Source organism: Phyllobates terribilis, unplaced genomic scaffold, assembly GCF_046119375.1.
Source record: "Phyllobates terribilis strain yellow unplaced genomic scaffold, ASM4611937v1 Scaffold_311__1_contigs__length_2239622, whole genome shotgun sequence".
Taxonomy (NCBI): domain Eukaryota; kingdom Metazoa; phylum Chordata; class Amphibia; order Anura; family Dendrobatidae; genus Phyllobates; species Phyllobates terribilis.
Genome location: NW_027363071.1, coordinates 1 through 13,577, shown reverse-complemented (window position 1 = coordinate 13,577; position 13,577 = coordinate 1). Strand labels below are relative to the sequence as shown.

Here is a 13,577-nt window from a genome sequence, read left to right as displayed (position 1 = left end):
TAAGAAGACATGTTGTCAACCTCTAGATCCCTTACATGCCTGCACTTTTCGGCTTGCTGCTGCTGCAATCCACGCGTTTTAGATCTGCATAACTCCACCTCTTTAAACACAGCACCTTCACCCCCTGCTGTTCCCACCCGCCTCAACACCGTTGGAAGGGAGGAGAACCAATTAAGGCGGGGGGTGGGGTGGAACGAGCAGCTGTCTACCCTTAGCAGGAGGGCTCCTGATTACATACCTCTCCTGCTGCTGCTGCTGCTGGCTGTCCAGCAGCAGACTGAAGGTGGCTGCTGCTGTGCACAGGTATATAAAGGCTCAGAGCCTATTATGACACGCGCAGCCAGCGTTCCATTGCCACATTCCATCTACTGCAGGCAGGATACCTGGCTGGCTGAATGTCGCTGAGAAGCTCACAGAGACCGCCATAAGCAACAGTTTAACAGAATGCCACAGACTAATCAACCAAACTTTTTGGGTTGGGTTCTCTTTTATAGTCTGCAGGCATTAAATGAAAGAAGTCAGTGTTCCAGCAGAAGGAGACAACGTTTCAGAAAAGGCATTGTAGCAAACCAAAAAAGAAATTTTAAGCGCAGCAGAGTAACCAGCGCACATACCTGTTAGCTCAGGTGAGTTTAAAAGGCTGCTGTTGATAACAAGGGCATTTGCTAAATAGATGGTGTGTGTGCAACAATATACTGAAAGGTCAATTATATTGTGCAGCATATCTCACCACCTGTAGTTATTTAGGTGAAAGCTCCAAAATGCTTGCCTAATATGTCTGTTTATCCAAAAGGAAGTAAAAAGGGAGAGCTAGAAAGATAGCATTGCATCACATTACATGGCAATGCAATGCACAGTTGCTGAAGTTGAACCAAAATGAGCTTGTAATCTGGCTTCTGCAACTTTGAACATGAAAAATCCAATGAGGAGAAGAAAAGCAAAGCCAAAGAGTCCATCCCAAAATCCGACAAACAAGCAAAATGAACAAAAAACATTGAATTCAATTCTTTCTGATTTTAGAAACTGCATTAAAGAAGGGGTGCACCGGTCCTGGAGATACTGCAATACCAGGTCAATGCGTGGAGTGGACAGAGCAAGCTCTTTTTCCATCTCCCTGTTCTAAAAATCCATTTAATATATGGTCCCCAGATAGGGGACGTATCAGATATTAAACTGATAAGAACAGATACTACACTTGATCTTAGCCAAAAGGCCGAGAAGCGATAACCAGAATTGGTTTCAAACTACGGAGCCACCCAAGGATCCTGAAAAGTCCATTTGTGGAGATGAGCTCCTGGACTCCCGTTAAGAAGACATGTTGTCAACCTCTAGATCCCTTACATGCCTGCACTTTTCGGCTTGCTGCTGCTGCAATCCACGCGTTTTAGATCTGCATAACTCCACCTCTTTAAACACAGCACCTTCACCCCCTGCTGTTCCCACCCGCCTCAACACCGTTGGAAGGGAGGAGAACCAATTAAGGCGGGGGGTGGGGTGGAACGAGCAGCTGTCTACCCTTAGCAGGAGGGCTCCTGATTACATACCTCTCCTGCTGCTGCTGCTGCTGGCTGTCCAGCAGCAGACTGAAGGTGGCTGCTGCTGTGCACAGGTATATAAAGGCTCAGAGCCTATTATGACACGCGCAGCCAGCGTTCCATTGCCACATTCCATCTACTGCAGGCAGGATACCTGGCTGGCTGAATGTCGCTGAGAAGCTCACAGAGACCGCCATAAGCAACAGTTTAACAGAATGCCACAGACTAATCAACCAAACTTTTTGGGTTGGGTTCTCTTTTATAGTCTGCAGGCATTAAATGAAAGAAGTCAGTGTTCCAGCAGAAGGAGACAACGTTTCAGAAAAGGCATTGTAGCAAACCAAAAAAGAAATTTTAAGCGCAGCAGAGTAACCAGCGCACATACCTGTTAGCTCAGGTGAGTTTAAAAGGCTGCTGTTGATAACAAGGGCATTTGCTAAATAGATGGTGTGTGTGCAACAATATACTGAAAGGTCAATTATATTGTGCAGCTTATCTCACCACCTGTAGTTATTTAGGTGAAAGCTCCAAAATGCTTGCCTAATATGTCTGTTTATCCAAAAGGAAGTAAAAAGGGAGAGCTAGAAAGATAGCATTGCATCACATTACATGGCAATGCAATGCACAGTTGCTGAAGTTGAACCAAAATGAGCTTGTAATCTGGCTTCTGCAACTTTGAACATGAAAAATCCAATGAGGAGAAGAAAAGCAAAGCCAAAGAGTCCATCCCAAAATCCGACAAACAAGCAAAATGAAAAAAAAACATTGAATTCAATTCTTTCTGATTTTAGAAACTGCATTAAAGAAGGGGTGCACCGGTCCTGGAGATACTGCAATACCAGGTCAATGCGTGGAGTGGACAGAGCAAGCTCTTTTTCCATCTCCCTGTTCTAAAAATCCATTTAATATATGGTCCCAGATAGGGGACGTATCAGATATTAAACTGATAAGAACAGATACTACACTTGATCTTAGCCAAAAGGCCGAGAAGCGATAACCAGAATTGGTTTCAAACTACGGAGCCACCCAAGGATCCTGAAAAGTCCATTTGTGGAGATGAGCTCCTGGACTCCCGTTAAGAAGACATGTTGTCAACCTCTAGATCCCTTACATGCCTGCACTTTTCGGCTTGCTGCTGCTGCAATCCACGCGTTTTAGATCTGCATAACTCCACCTCTTTAAACACAGCACCTTCACCCCCTGCTGTTCCCACCCGCCTCAACACCGTTGGAAGGGAGGAGAACCAATTAAGGCGGGGGGTGGGGTGGAACGAGCAGCTGTCTACCCTTAGCAGGAGGGCTCCTGATTACATACCTCTCCTGCTGCTGCTGCTGCTGGCTGTCCAGCAGCAGACTGAAGGTGGCTGCTGCTGTGCACAGGTATATAAAGGCTCAGAGCCTATTATGACACGCGCAGCCAGCGTTCCATTGCCACATTCCATCTACTGCAGGCAGGATACCTGGCTGGCTGAATGTCGCTGAGAAGCTCACAGAGACCGCCATAAGCAACAGTTTAACAGAATGCCACAGACTAATCAACCAAACTTTTTGGGTTGGGTTCTCTTTTATAGTCTGCAGGCATTAAATGAAAGAAGTCAGTGTTCCAGCAGAAGGAGACAACGTTTCAGAAAAGGCATTGTAGCAAACCAAAAAAGAAATTTTAAGCGCAGCAGAGTAACCAGCGCACATACCTGTTAGCTCAGGTGAGTTTAAAAGGCTGCTGTTGATAACAAGGGCATTTGCTAAATAGATGGTGTGTGTGCAACAATATACTGAAAGGTCAATTATATTGTGCAGCTTATCTCACCACCTGTAGTTATTTAGGTGAAAACTCCAAAATGCTTGCCTAATATGTCTGTTTATCCAAAAGGAAGTAAAAAGGGAGAGCTAAAAAGATAGCATTGCATCACATTACATGGCAATGCAATGCACAGTTGCTGAAGTTGAACCAAAATGAGCTTGTAATCTGGCTTCTGCAACTTTGAACATGAAAAATCCAATGAGGAGAAGAAAAGCAAAGCCAAAGAGTCCATCCCAAAATCCGACAAACAAGCAAAATGAACAAAAAACATTGAATTCAATTCTTTCTGATTTTAGAAACTGCATTAAAGAAGGGGTGCACTGGTCCTGGAGATACTGCAATACCAGGTCAATGCGTGGAGTGGACAGAGCAAGCTCTTTTTCCATCTCCCTGTTCTAAAAATCCATTTAATATATGGTCCCCAGATAGGGGACGTATCAGATATTAAACTGATAAGAACAGATACTACACTTGATCTTAGCCAAAAGGCCGAGAAGCGATAACCAGAATTGGTTTCAAACTACGGAGCCACCCAAGGATCCTGAAAAGTCCATTTGTGGAGATGAGCTCCTGGACTCCCGTTAAGAAGACATGTTGTCAACCTCTAGATCCCTTACATGCCTGCACTTTTCGGCTTGCTGCTGCTGCAATCCACGCGTTTTAGATCTGCATAACTCCACCTCTTTAAACACAGCACCTTCACCCCCTGCTGTTCCCACCCGCCTCAACACCGTTGGAAGGGAGGAGAACCAATTAAGGCGGGGGGTGGGGTGGAACGAGCAGCTGTCTACCCTTAGCAGGAGGGCTCCTGATTACATACCTCTCCTGCTGCTGCTGCTGCTGGCTGTCCAGCAGCAGACTGAAGGTGGCTGCTGCTGTGCACAGGTATATAAAGGCTCAGAGCCTATTATGACACGCGCAGCCAGCGTTCCATTGCCACATTCCATCTACTGCAGGCAGGATACCTGGCTGGCTGAATGTCGCTGAGAAGCTCACAGAGACCGCCATAAGCAACAGTTTAACAGAATGCCACAGACTAATCAACCAAACTTTTTGGGTTGGGTTCTCTTTTATAGTCTGCAGGCATTAAATGAAAGAAGTCAGTGTTCCAGCAGAAGGAGACAACGTTTCAGAAAAGGCATTGTAGCAAACCAAAAAAGAAATTTTAAGCGCAGCAGAGTAACCAGCGCACATACCTGTTAGCTCAGGTGAGTTTAAAAGGCTGCTGTTGATAACAAGGGCATTTGCTAAATAGATGGTGTGTGTACAATATACTGAAAGGTCAATTATATTGTGCAGCTTATCTCACCACCTGTAGTTATTTAGGTGAAAGCTCAAAATGCTTGCCTAATATGTCTGTTATCCAAAAGGAAGTAAAAAGGGAGAGCTAGAAAGATAGCATTGCATCACATTACATGGCAATGCAATGCACAGTTGCTGAAGTTGAACCAAAATGAGCTTGTAATCTGGCTTCTGCAACTTTGAACATGAAAAATCAATGAGGAGAAGAAAAGCAAAGCCAAAGAGTCCATCCCAAATCCGACAAACAAGCAAAACGAACAAAAAACATTGAATTCAATTCTTTCTGATTTTAGAAACTGCAATTAAAGAAGGGTGCACCAGTCCTGGAGATACTGCAATACCAGGTCAATGCGTGGAGTGGACAGAGCAAGCTCTTTTTCCATCTCCCTGTTCTAAAAATCCATTTAATATATGGTCCCCAGATAGGGGACGTATCAGATATTAAACTGATAAGAACAGATACTACACTTGATCTTAGCCAAAAGGCCGAGAAGCGATAACCAGAATTGGTTTCAAACTACGGAGCCACCCAAGGATCCTGAAAAGTCCATTTGTGGAGATGAGCTCCTGGACTCCCGTTAAGAAGACATGTTGTCAACTCTAGATCCTTACATGCCTGCACTTTTCGCTTGCTGCTGCTGCAATCCACGCGTTTTAGATCTGCATTAACTCCACCTCTTTAAACACAGCACCTTCACCCCCTGCTGTTCCCACCCGCCTCAACACGTTGGAAGGGAGGAGAACCAATTAAGGCGGGGGTGGGGTGGAACGAGCAGCTGTCTACCTTAGCAGGAGGCTCCTGATTACTTACCTCTCTGCTGCTGCTGCTGCTGGCTGTCCAGCAGCAGACTGAAGGTGGCTGCTGCTGTGCACAGGTATATAAAGGGCTCAGAGCCTATTATGACACGCGCAGCCAGCGTTCCATTGCCACATTCCATCTACTGCAGGCAGGATACCTGGCTGGCTGAATGTCGCTGAGAAGCTCACAGAGACCGCCATAAGCAACAGTTTAACAGAATGCCACAGACTAATCAACCAAACTTTTTGGGTTGGGTTTCTCTTTTATAGTCTGCAGGCATTAAATGAAAGAAGTCAGTGTTCCAGCAGAAGGAGACAACGTTTCAGAAAAGGCATTGTAGCAAACCAAAAAAGAAATTTTAAGCGCAGCAGAGTAACCAGCGCACATACCTGTTAGCTCAGGTGAGTTTAAAAGGCTGCTGTTGATAACAAGGGCATTTGCTAAATAGATGGTGTGTGTGCAACAATATACTGAAAGGTCAATTATATTGTGCAGCTTATCTCACCACCTGTAGTTATTTAGGTGAAAGCTCAAAATGCTTGCCTAATATGTCTGTTTATCCAAAAGGAAGTAAAAAGGGAGAGCTAGAAAGATAGCATTGCATCACATTACATGGCAATGCAATGCACAGTTGCTGAAGTTGAACCAAAATGAGCTTGTAATCTGGCTTCTGCAACTTTGAACATGAAAAATCCAATGAGGAGAAGAAAAGCAAAGCCAAAGAGTCCATCCCAAAATCCGACAAACAAGCAAAATGAACAAAAAAACATTGAATTCAATTCTTTCTGATTTTTAGAAACTGCATTAAAGAAGGGTGCACCGGTCCTGGAGATACTGCAATACCAGGTCAATGCGTGGAGTGGACAGAGCAAGCTCTTTTTCCATCTCCCTGTTCTAAAAATCCATTTAATATATGGTCCCAGATAGGGGACGTATCAGATATTAAACTGATAAGAACAGATACTACACTTGATCTTAGCCAAAAGGCCGAGAAGCGATAACCAGAAATTGGTTTCAAACTACGGAGCCACCCAAGGATCCTGAAAAGTCCATTTGTGGAGATGAGCTCCTGGACTCCCGTTAAGAAGACATGTTGTCAACCTCTAGATCCCTTACATGCCTGCACTTTTCGGCTTGCTGCTGCTGCAATCCACGCGTTTTAGATCTGCATAACTCCACCTCTTTAAACACAGCACCTTCACCCCCTGCTGTTCCCACCCGCCTCAACACCGTTGGAAGGGAGGAGAACCAATTAAGGCGGGGGGTGGGGTGGAACGAGCAGCTGTCTACCCTTAGCAGGAGGGCTCCTGATTACATACCTCTCCTGCTGCTGCTGCTGCTGGCTGTCCAGCAGCAGACTGAAGGTGGCTGCTGCTGTGCACAGGTATATAAAGGCTCAGAGCCTATTATGACACGCGCAGCCAGCGTTCCATTGCCACATTCCATCTACTGCAGGCAGGATACCTGGCTGGCTGAATGTCGCTGAGAAGCTCACAGAGACCGCCATAAGCAACAGTTTAACAGAATGCCACAGACTAATCAACCAAACTTTTGGGTTGGGTTCTCTTTTATAGTCTGCAGGCATTAAATGAAAGAAGTCAGTGTTCCAGCAGAAGGAGACAACGTTTCAGAAAAGGCATTGTAGCAAACCAAAAAAGAAATTTTTAAGCGCAGCAGAGTAACCAGCGCACATACCTGTTAGCTCAGGTGAGTTTAAAAGGATGCTGTTGATAACAAGGGCATTTGCTAAATAGATGGTGTGTGTGCAACAATATACTGAAAGGTCAATTATATTGTGCAGCTTATCTCACCACCTGTAGTTATTTAGGTGAAAGCTCCAAATGCTTGCCTAATATGTCTGTTTATCCAAAAGGAAGTAAAAAGGGAGAGCTAGAAAGATAGCATTGCATCACATTACATGGCAATGCAATGCACAGTTGCTGAAGTTGAACCAAAATGAGCTTGTAATCTGGCTTCTGCAACTTTGAACATGAAAAATCCAATGAGGAGAAGAAAAGCAAAGCCAAAGAGTCCATCCCAAATCCGACAAACAAGCAAAATGAACAAAAAACATTGAATTCAATTCTTTCTGATTTTAGAAACTGCATTAAAGAAGGGGTGCACCGGTCCTGGAGATACTGCAATACCAGGTCAATGCGTGGAGTGGACAGAGCAAGCTCTTTTTCCATCTCCCTGTTCTAAAAATCCATTTACTATATGGTCCCCAGATAGGGGACGTATCAGATATTAAACTGATAAGAACAGATACTACACTTGATCTTAGCCAAAAGGCCGAGAAGCGATAACCAGAATTGGTTTCAAATACGGAGCCACCCAAGGATCCTGAAAAGTCCCATTTGTGGAGATGAGCTCCTGGACTCCCGTTAAGAAGACATGTTGTCAACCTCTAGATCCCTTACATGTCTGCACTTTTCGGCTTGCTGCTGCTGCAATCCCACGCGTTTTAGATCTGCATAACTCCACCTCTTTAAACACAGCACCTTCACCCCCATGCTGTTCCCACCCGCCTCAACACCGTTGGAAGGGAGGAGAACCAATTAAGCGGGGGGTGGGGTGGAACGAGCAGCTGTCTACCCTTAGCAGAGGGCTCCTGATTACATACCTCTCCTGCTGCTGCTGCTGCTGGCTGTCCAGCAGCAGACTGAAGGTGCTGCTGCTGTGCACAGGTATATAAAGGCTCAGAGCCTATTATGACACGCGCAGCCAGCGTTCCATTGCCACATTCCATCTACTGCAGGCAGGATACCTGGCTGGCTGAATGTCGCTGAGAAGCTCACAGAGACCGCCATAAGCAACAGTTTAACAGAATGCCACAGACTAATCAACCAAACTTTTTGGGTTGGGTCTCTTTTATAGTCTGCAGGCATTAAATGAAAGAAGTCAGTGTTCCAGCAGAAGGAGACAACGTTTCAGAAAAGGCATTGTAGCAAACCAAAAAAGAATTTTAAGCGCAGCAGAGTAACCAGCGCACATACCTGTTAGCTCAGGTGAGTTTAAAAGGCTGCTGTTGATAACAAGGGCATTTGCTAAATAGATGGTGTGTGTGCAACAATATACTGAAAGGTCAATTATATTGTGCAGCTTATCTCACCACCTGTAGTTATTTAGGTGAAAGCTCCAAAATGCTTGCCTAATATGTCTGTTTATCCAAATGGAAGTAAAAAGGGAGAGCTAGAAAGATAGCATTGCATCACATTACATGGCAATGCAATGCACAGTTGCTGAAGTTGAACCAAAATGAGCTTGTAATCTGGCTTCTGCAACTTTGAACATGAAAAATCCAATGAGGAGAAGAAAAGCAAAGCCAAAGAGTCCATCCCAAAATCCGACAAACAAGCAAAATGAACAAAAAACATTGAATTCAATTCTTTCTGATTTTAGAAACTGCATTAAAGAAGGGGTGCACCGGTCCTGGAGATACTGCAATACCAGGTCAATGCGTGGAGTGGACAGAGCAAGCTCTTTTTCCATCTCCCTGTTCTAAAATCCATTTACTATATGGTCCCCAGATAGGGGACGTATCATATATTAAACTGATAAGAACAGATACTACACTTGATCTTAGCCAAAAGGCCGAGAAGCGATAACCAGAATTGGTTTCAAACTACGGAGCCACCCAAGGATCCTGAAAAGTCCATTTGTGGAGATGAGCTCCTGGACTCCCGTTAAGAAGACATGTTGTCAACCTCTAGATCCCTTACATGCCTGCACTTTTCGGCTTGCTGCTGCTGCAATCCACGCGTTTTAGATCTGCATAACTCCACCTCTTTAAACACAGCACCTTCACCCCCTGCTGTTCCCACCCGCCTCAACACCGTTGGAAGGGAGGAGAACCAATTAAGGCGGGGGGTGGGGTGGAACGAGCAGCTGTCTACCCTTAGCAGGAGGGCTCCTGATTACATACCTCTCCTGCTGCTGCTGCTGCTGGCTGTCCAGCAGCAGAATGAAGGTGGCTGCTGCTGTGCACAGGTATATAAAGGCTCAGAGCCTATTATGACAAGCGCAGCCAGCGTTCCATTGCCACATTCCATCTACTGCAGGCAGGATACCTGGCTGGCTGAATGTCGCTGAGAAGCTCACAGAGACCGCCATAAGCAACAGTTTAACAGAATGCCACAGACTAATCAACCAAACTTTTTGGGTTGGGTTCTCTTTTATAGTCTGCAGGCATTAAATGAAAGAAGTCAGTGTTCCAGCAGAAGGAGACAACGTTTCAGAAAAGGCATTGTAGCAAACCAAAAAAGAAATTTTAAGCGCAGCAGAGTAACCAGCGCACATACCTGTTAGTTCAGGTGAGTTTAAAAGGCTGCTGTTGATAACAAGGGCATTTGCTAAATAGATGGTGTGTGTGCAACAATATACTGAAAGGTCAATTATATTGTGCAGCTTATCTCACCACCTGTAGTTATTTAGGTGAAAGCTCCAAAATGCTTGCCTAATATGTCTGTTTATCCAAAAGGAAGTAAAAAGGGAGAGCTAGAAAGATAGCATTGCATCACATTACATGGCAATGCAATGCACAGTTGCTGAAGTTGAACCAAAATGAGCTTGTAATCTGGCTTCTGCAACTTTGAACATGAAAAATCCAATGAGGAGAAGAAAAGCAAAGCCAAAGAGTCCATCCCAAAATCCGACAAACAAGCAAAATGAACAAAAAACATTGAATTCAATTCTTTCTGATTTTAGAAACTGCATTAAAGAAGGGGTGCACCGGTCCTGGAGATACTGCAATACCAGGTCAATGCGTGGAGTGGACAGAGCAAGCTCTTTTTCCATCTCCCTGTTCTAAAAATCCATTTACTATATGGTCCCCAGATAGGGGACGTATCAGATATTAAACTGATAAGAACAGATACTACACTTGATCTTAGCCAAAAGGCCGAGAAGCGATAACCAGAATTGGTTTCAAACTACGGAGCCACCCAAGGATCCTGAAAAGTCCATTTGTGGAGATGAGCTCCTGGACTCCCGTTAAGAAGACATGTTGTCAACCTCTAGATCCCTTACATGCCTGCACTTTTCGGCTTGCTGCTGCTGCTGCAATCCACGCGTTTTAGATCTGCATAACTCCACCTCTTTAAACACAGCACCTTCACCCCCTGCTGTTCCCACCCGCCTCAACACCGTTGGAAGGGAGGAGAACCAATTAAGGCGGGGGGTGGGGTGGAACGAGCAGCTGTCTACCCTTAGCAGGAGGGCTCCTGATTACATACCTCTCCTGCTGCTGCTGCTGCTGGCTGTCCAGCAGCAGACTGAAGGTGGCTGCTGCTGTGCACAGGTATATAAAGGCTCAGAGCCTATTATGACACGCGCAGCCAGCGTTCCATTGCCACATTCCATCTACTGCAGGCAGGATACCTGGCTGGCTGAATGTCGCTGAGAAGCTCACAGAGACCGCCATAAGCAACAGTTTAACAGAATGCCACAGACTAATCAACCAAACTTTTTGGGTTGGGTTCTCTTTTATAGTCTGCAGGCATTAAATGAAAGAAGTCAGTGTTCCAGCAGAAGGAGACAACGTTTCAGAAAAGGCATTGTAGCAAACCAAAAAAGAAATTTTAAGCGCAGCAGAGTAACCAGCGCACATACCTGTTAGCTCAGGTGAGTTTAAAAGGCTGCTGTTGATAACAAGGGCATTTGCTAAATAGATGGTGTGTGTGCAACAATATACTGAAAGGTCAATTATATTGTGCAGCTTATCTCACCACCTGTAGTTATTTAGGTGAAAGCTCCAAAATGCTTGCCTAATATGTCTGTTTATCCAAAAGGAAGTAAAAAGGGAGAGCTAGAAAGATAGCATTGCATCACATTACATGGCAATGCAATGCACAGTTGCTGAAGTTGAACCAAAATGAGCTTGTAATCTGGCTTCTGCAACTTTGAACATGAAAAATCCAATGAGGAGAAGAAAAGCAAAGCCAAAGAGTCCATCCCAAAATCCGACAAACAAGCAAAATGAACAAAAAACATTGAATTCAATTCTTTCTGATTTTAGAAACTGCATTAAAGAAGGGGTGCACCGGTCCTGGAGATACTGCAATACCAGGTCAATGCGTGGAGTGGACAGAGCAAGCTCTTTTTCCATCTCCCTGTTCTAAAAATCCATTTAATATATGGTCCCCAGATAGGGGACGTATCAGATAATAAACTGATAAGAACAGATACTACACTTGATCTTAGCCAAAAGGCCGAGAAGCGATAACCAGAATTGGTTTCAAACTACGGAGCCACCCAAGGATCCTGAAAAGTCCATTTGTGGAGATGAGCTCCTGGACTCCCGTTAAGAAGACATGTTGACAACCTCTAGATCCCTTACATGCCTGCACTTTTCGGCTTGCTGCTGCTGCAATCCACGCGTTTTAGATCTGCATAACTCCACCTCTTTAAACACAGCACCTTCACCCCCTGCTGTTCCCACCCGCCTCAACACCGTTGGAAGGGAGGAGAACCAATTAAGGCGGGGGGTGGGGTGGAACGAGCAGCTGTCTACCCTTAGCAGGAGGGCTCCTGATTACATACCTCTCCTGCTGCTGCTGCTGCTGGCTGTCCAGCAGCAGACTGAAGGTGGCTGCTGCTGTGCACAGGTATATAAAGGCTCAGAGCCTATTATGACACGCGCAGCCAGCGTTCCATTGCCACATTCCATCTACTGCAGGCAGGATACCTGGCTGGCTGAATGTCGCTGAGAAGCTCACAGAGACCGCCATAAGCAACAGTTTAACAGAATGCCACAGACTAATCAACCAAACTTTTTGGGTTGGGTTCTCTTTTATAGTCTGCAGGCATTAAATGAAAGAAGTCAGTGTTCCAGCAGAAGGAGACAACGTTTCAGAAAAGGCATTGTAGCAAACCAAAAAAGAAATTTTAAGCGCAGCAGAGTAACCAGCGCACATACCTGTTAGCTCAGGTGAGTTTAAAAGGCTGCTGTTGATAACAAGGGCATTTGCTAAATAGATGGTGTGTGTGCAACAATATACTGAAAGGTCAATTATATTGTGCAGCTTATCTCACCACCTGTAGTTATTTAGGTGAAAGCTCCAAAATGCTTGCCTAATATGTCTGTTTATCCAAAAGGAAGTAAAAAGGGAGAGCTAGAAAGATAGCATTGCATCACATTACATGGCAATGCAATGCACAGTTGCTGAAGTTGAACCAAAATGAGCTTGTAATCTGGCTTCTGCAACTTTGAACATGAAAAATCCAATGAGGAGAAGAAAAGCAAAGCCAAAGAGTCCATCCCAAAATCCGACAAACAAGCAAAATGAACAAAAAACATTGAATTCAATTCTTTCTGATTTTAGAAACTGCATTAAAGAAGGGGTGCACCGGTCCTGGAGATACTGCAATACCAGGTCAATGCGTGGAGTGGACAGAGCAAGCTCTTTTTCCATCTCCCTGTTCTAAAAATCCATTTAATATATGGTCCCCAGATAGGGGACGTATCAGATATTAAACTGATAAGAACAGATACTACACTTGATCTTAGCCAAAAGGCCGAGAAGCGATAACCAGAATTGGTTTCAAACTACGGAGCCACCCAAGGATCCTGAAAAGTCCATTTGTGGAGATGAGCTCCTGGACTCCCGTTAAGAAGACATGTTGTCAACCTCTAGATCCCTTACATGCCTGCACTTTTCGGCTTGCTGCTGCTGCAATCCACGCGTTTTAGATCTGCATAACTCCACCTCTTTAAACACAGCACCTTCACCCCCTGCTGTTCCCACCCGCCTCAACACCGTTGGAAGGGAGGAGAACCAATTAAGGCGGGGGGTGGGGTGGAACGAGCAGCTGTCTACCCTTAGCAGGAGGGCTCCTGATTACATACCTCTCCTGCTGCTGCTGCTGCTGGCTGTCCAGCAGCAGACTGAAGGTGGCTGCTGCTGTGCACAGGTATATAAAGGCTCAGAGCCTATTATGACACGCGCAGCCAGCGTTCCATTGCCACATTCCATCTACTGCAGGCAGGATACCTGGCTGGCTGAATGTCGCTGAGAAGCTCACAGAGACCGCCATAAGCAACAGTTTAACAGAATGCCACAGACTAATCAACCAAACTTTTTGGGTTGGGTTCTCTTTTATAGTCTGCAGGCATTAAATGAAAGAAGTCAGTGTTCCAGCAG

General features: G+C 45.1%; 10 non-coding genes across 10 annotated transcripts; all 10 read right to left on the bottom strand.

Annotated features, from left to right (window-relative positions):
* Nucleotides 1-1,034: 1,034 nt before the first annotated feature.
* Nucleotides 1,035-1,225, bottom strand: LOC141221080 (U2 spliceosomal RNA). The gene has a single exon (XR_012289157.1). It is a non-coding gene; the product is annotated as a U2 spliceosomal RNA (small nuclear RNA).
* A 1,115-nt stretch (nucleotides 1,226-2,340) lies between these two features.
* LOC141221027 (U2 spliceosomal RNA) lies at nucleotides 2,341-2,530 on the bottom strand. The gene has a single exon (XR_012289121.1). It is a non-coding gene; the product is annotated as a U2 spliceosomal RNA (small nuclear RNA).
* Nucleotides 2,531-3,645: 1,115 nt separating this feature from the next.
* LOC141220997 (U2 spliceosomal RNA) lies at nucleotides 3,646-3,836 on the bottom strand. Its single transcript, XR_012289092.1, has one exon. It is a non-coding gene; the product is annotated as a U2 spliceosomal RNA (small nuclear RNA).
* Nucleotides 3,837-4,944: 1,108 nt separating this feature from the next.
* LOC141221011 (U2 spliceosomal RNA) lies at nucleotides 4,945-5,135 on the bottom strand. The gene has a single exon (XR_012289105.1). It is a non-coding gene; the product is annotated as a U2 spliceosomal RNA (small nuclear RNA).
* A 1,110-nt stretch (nucleotides 5,136-6,245) lies between these two features.
* On the bottom strand, nucleotides 6,246-6,435 carry LOC141221028 (U2 spliceosomal RNA). Its single transcript, XR_012289122.1, has one exon. It is a non-coding gene; the product is annotated as a U2 spliceosomal RNA (small nuclear RNA).
* A 1,114-nt stretch (nucleotides 6,436-7,549) lies between these two features.
* On the bottom strand, nucleotides 7,550-7,740 carry LOC141221014 (U2 spliceosomal RNA). Its single transcript, XR_012289108.1, has one exon. It is a non-coding gene; the product is annotated as a U2 spliceosomal RNA (small nuclear RNA).
* Nucleotides 7,741-8,852: 1,112 nt separating this feature from the next.
* Nucleotides 8,853-9,042, bottom strand: LOC141221029 (U2 spliceosomal RNA). The gene has a single exon (XR_012289123.1). It is a non-coding gene; the product is annotated as a U2 spliceosomal RNA (small nuclear RNA).
* A 1,115-nt stretch (nucleotides 9,043-10,157) lies between these two features.
* LOC141221013 (U2 spliceosomal RNA) lies at nucleotides 10,158-10,348 on the bottom strand. The gene has a single exon (XR_012289107.1). It is a non-coding gene; the product is annotated as a U2 spliceosomal RNA (small nuclear RNA).
* Nucleotides 10,349-11,466: 1,118 nt separating this feature from the next.
* LOC141221022 (U2 spliceosomal RNA) lies at nucleotides 11,467-11,657 on the bottom strand. The gene has a single exon (XR_012289116.1). It is a non-coding gene; the product is annotated as a U2 spliceosomal RNA (small nuclear RNA).
* Nucleotides 11,658-12,772: 1,115 nt separating this feature from the next.
* On the bottom strand, nucleotides 12,773-12,963 carry LOC141221068 (U2 spliceosomal RNA). The gene has a single exon (XR_012289146.1). It is a non-coding gene; the product is annotated as a U2 spliceosomal RNA (small nuclear RNA).
* Between the last annotated feature and the right edge of the window lie 614 nt (nucleotides 12,964-13,577).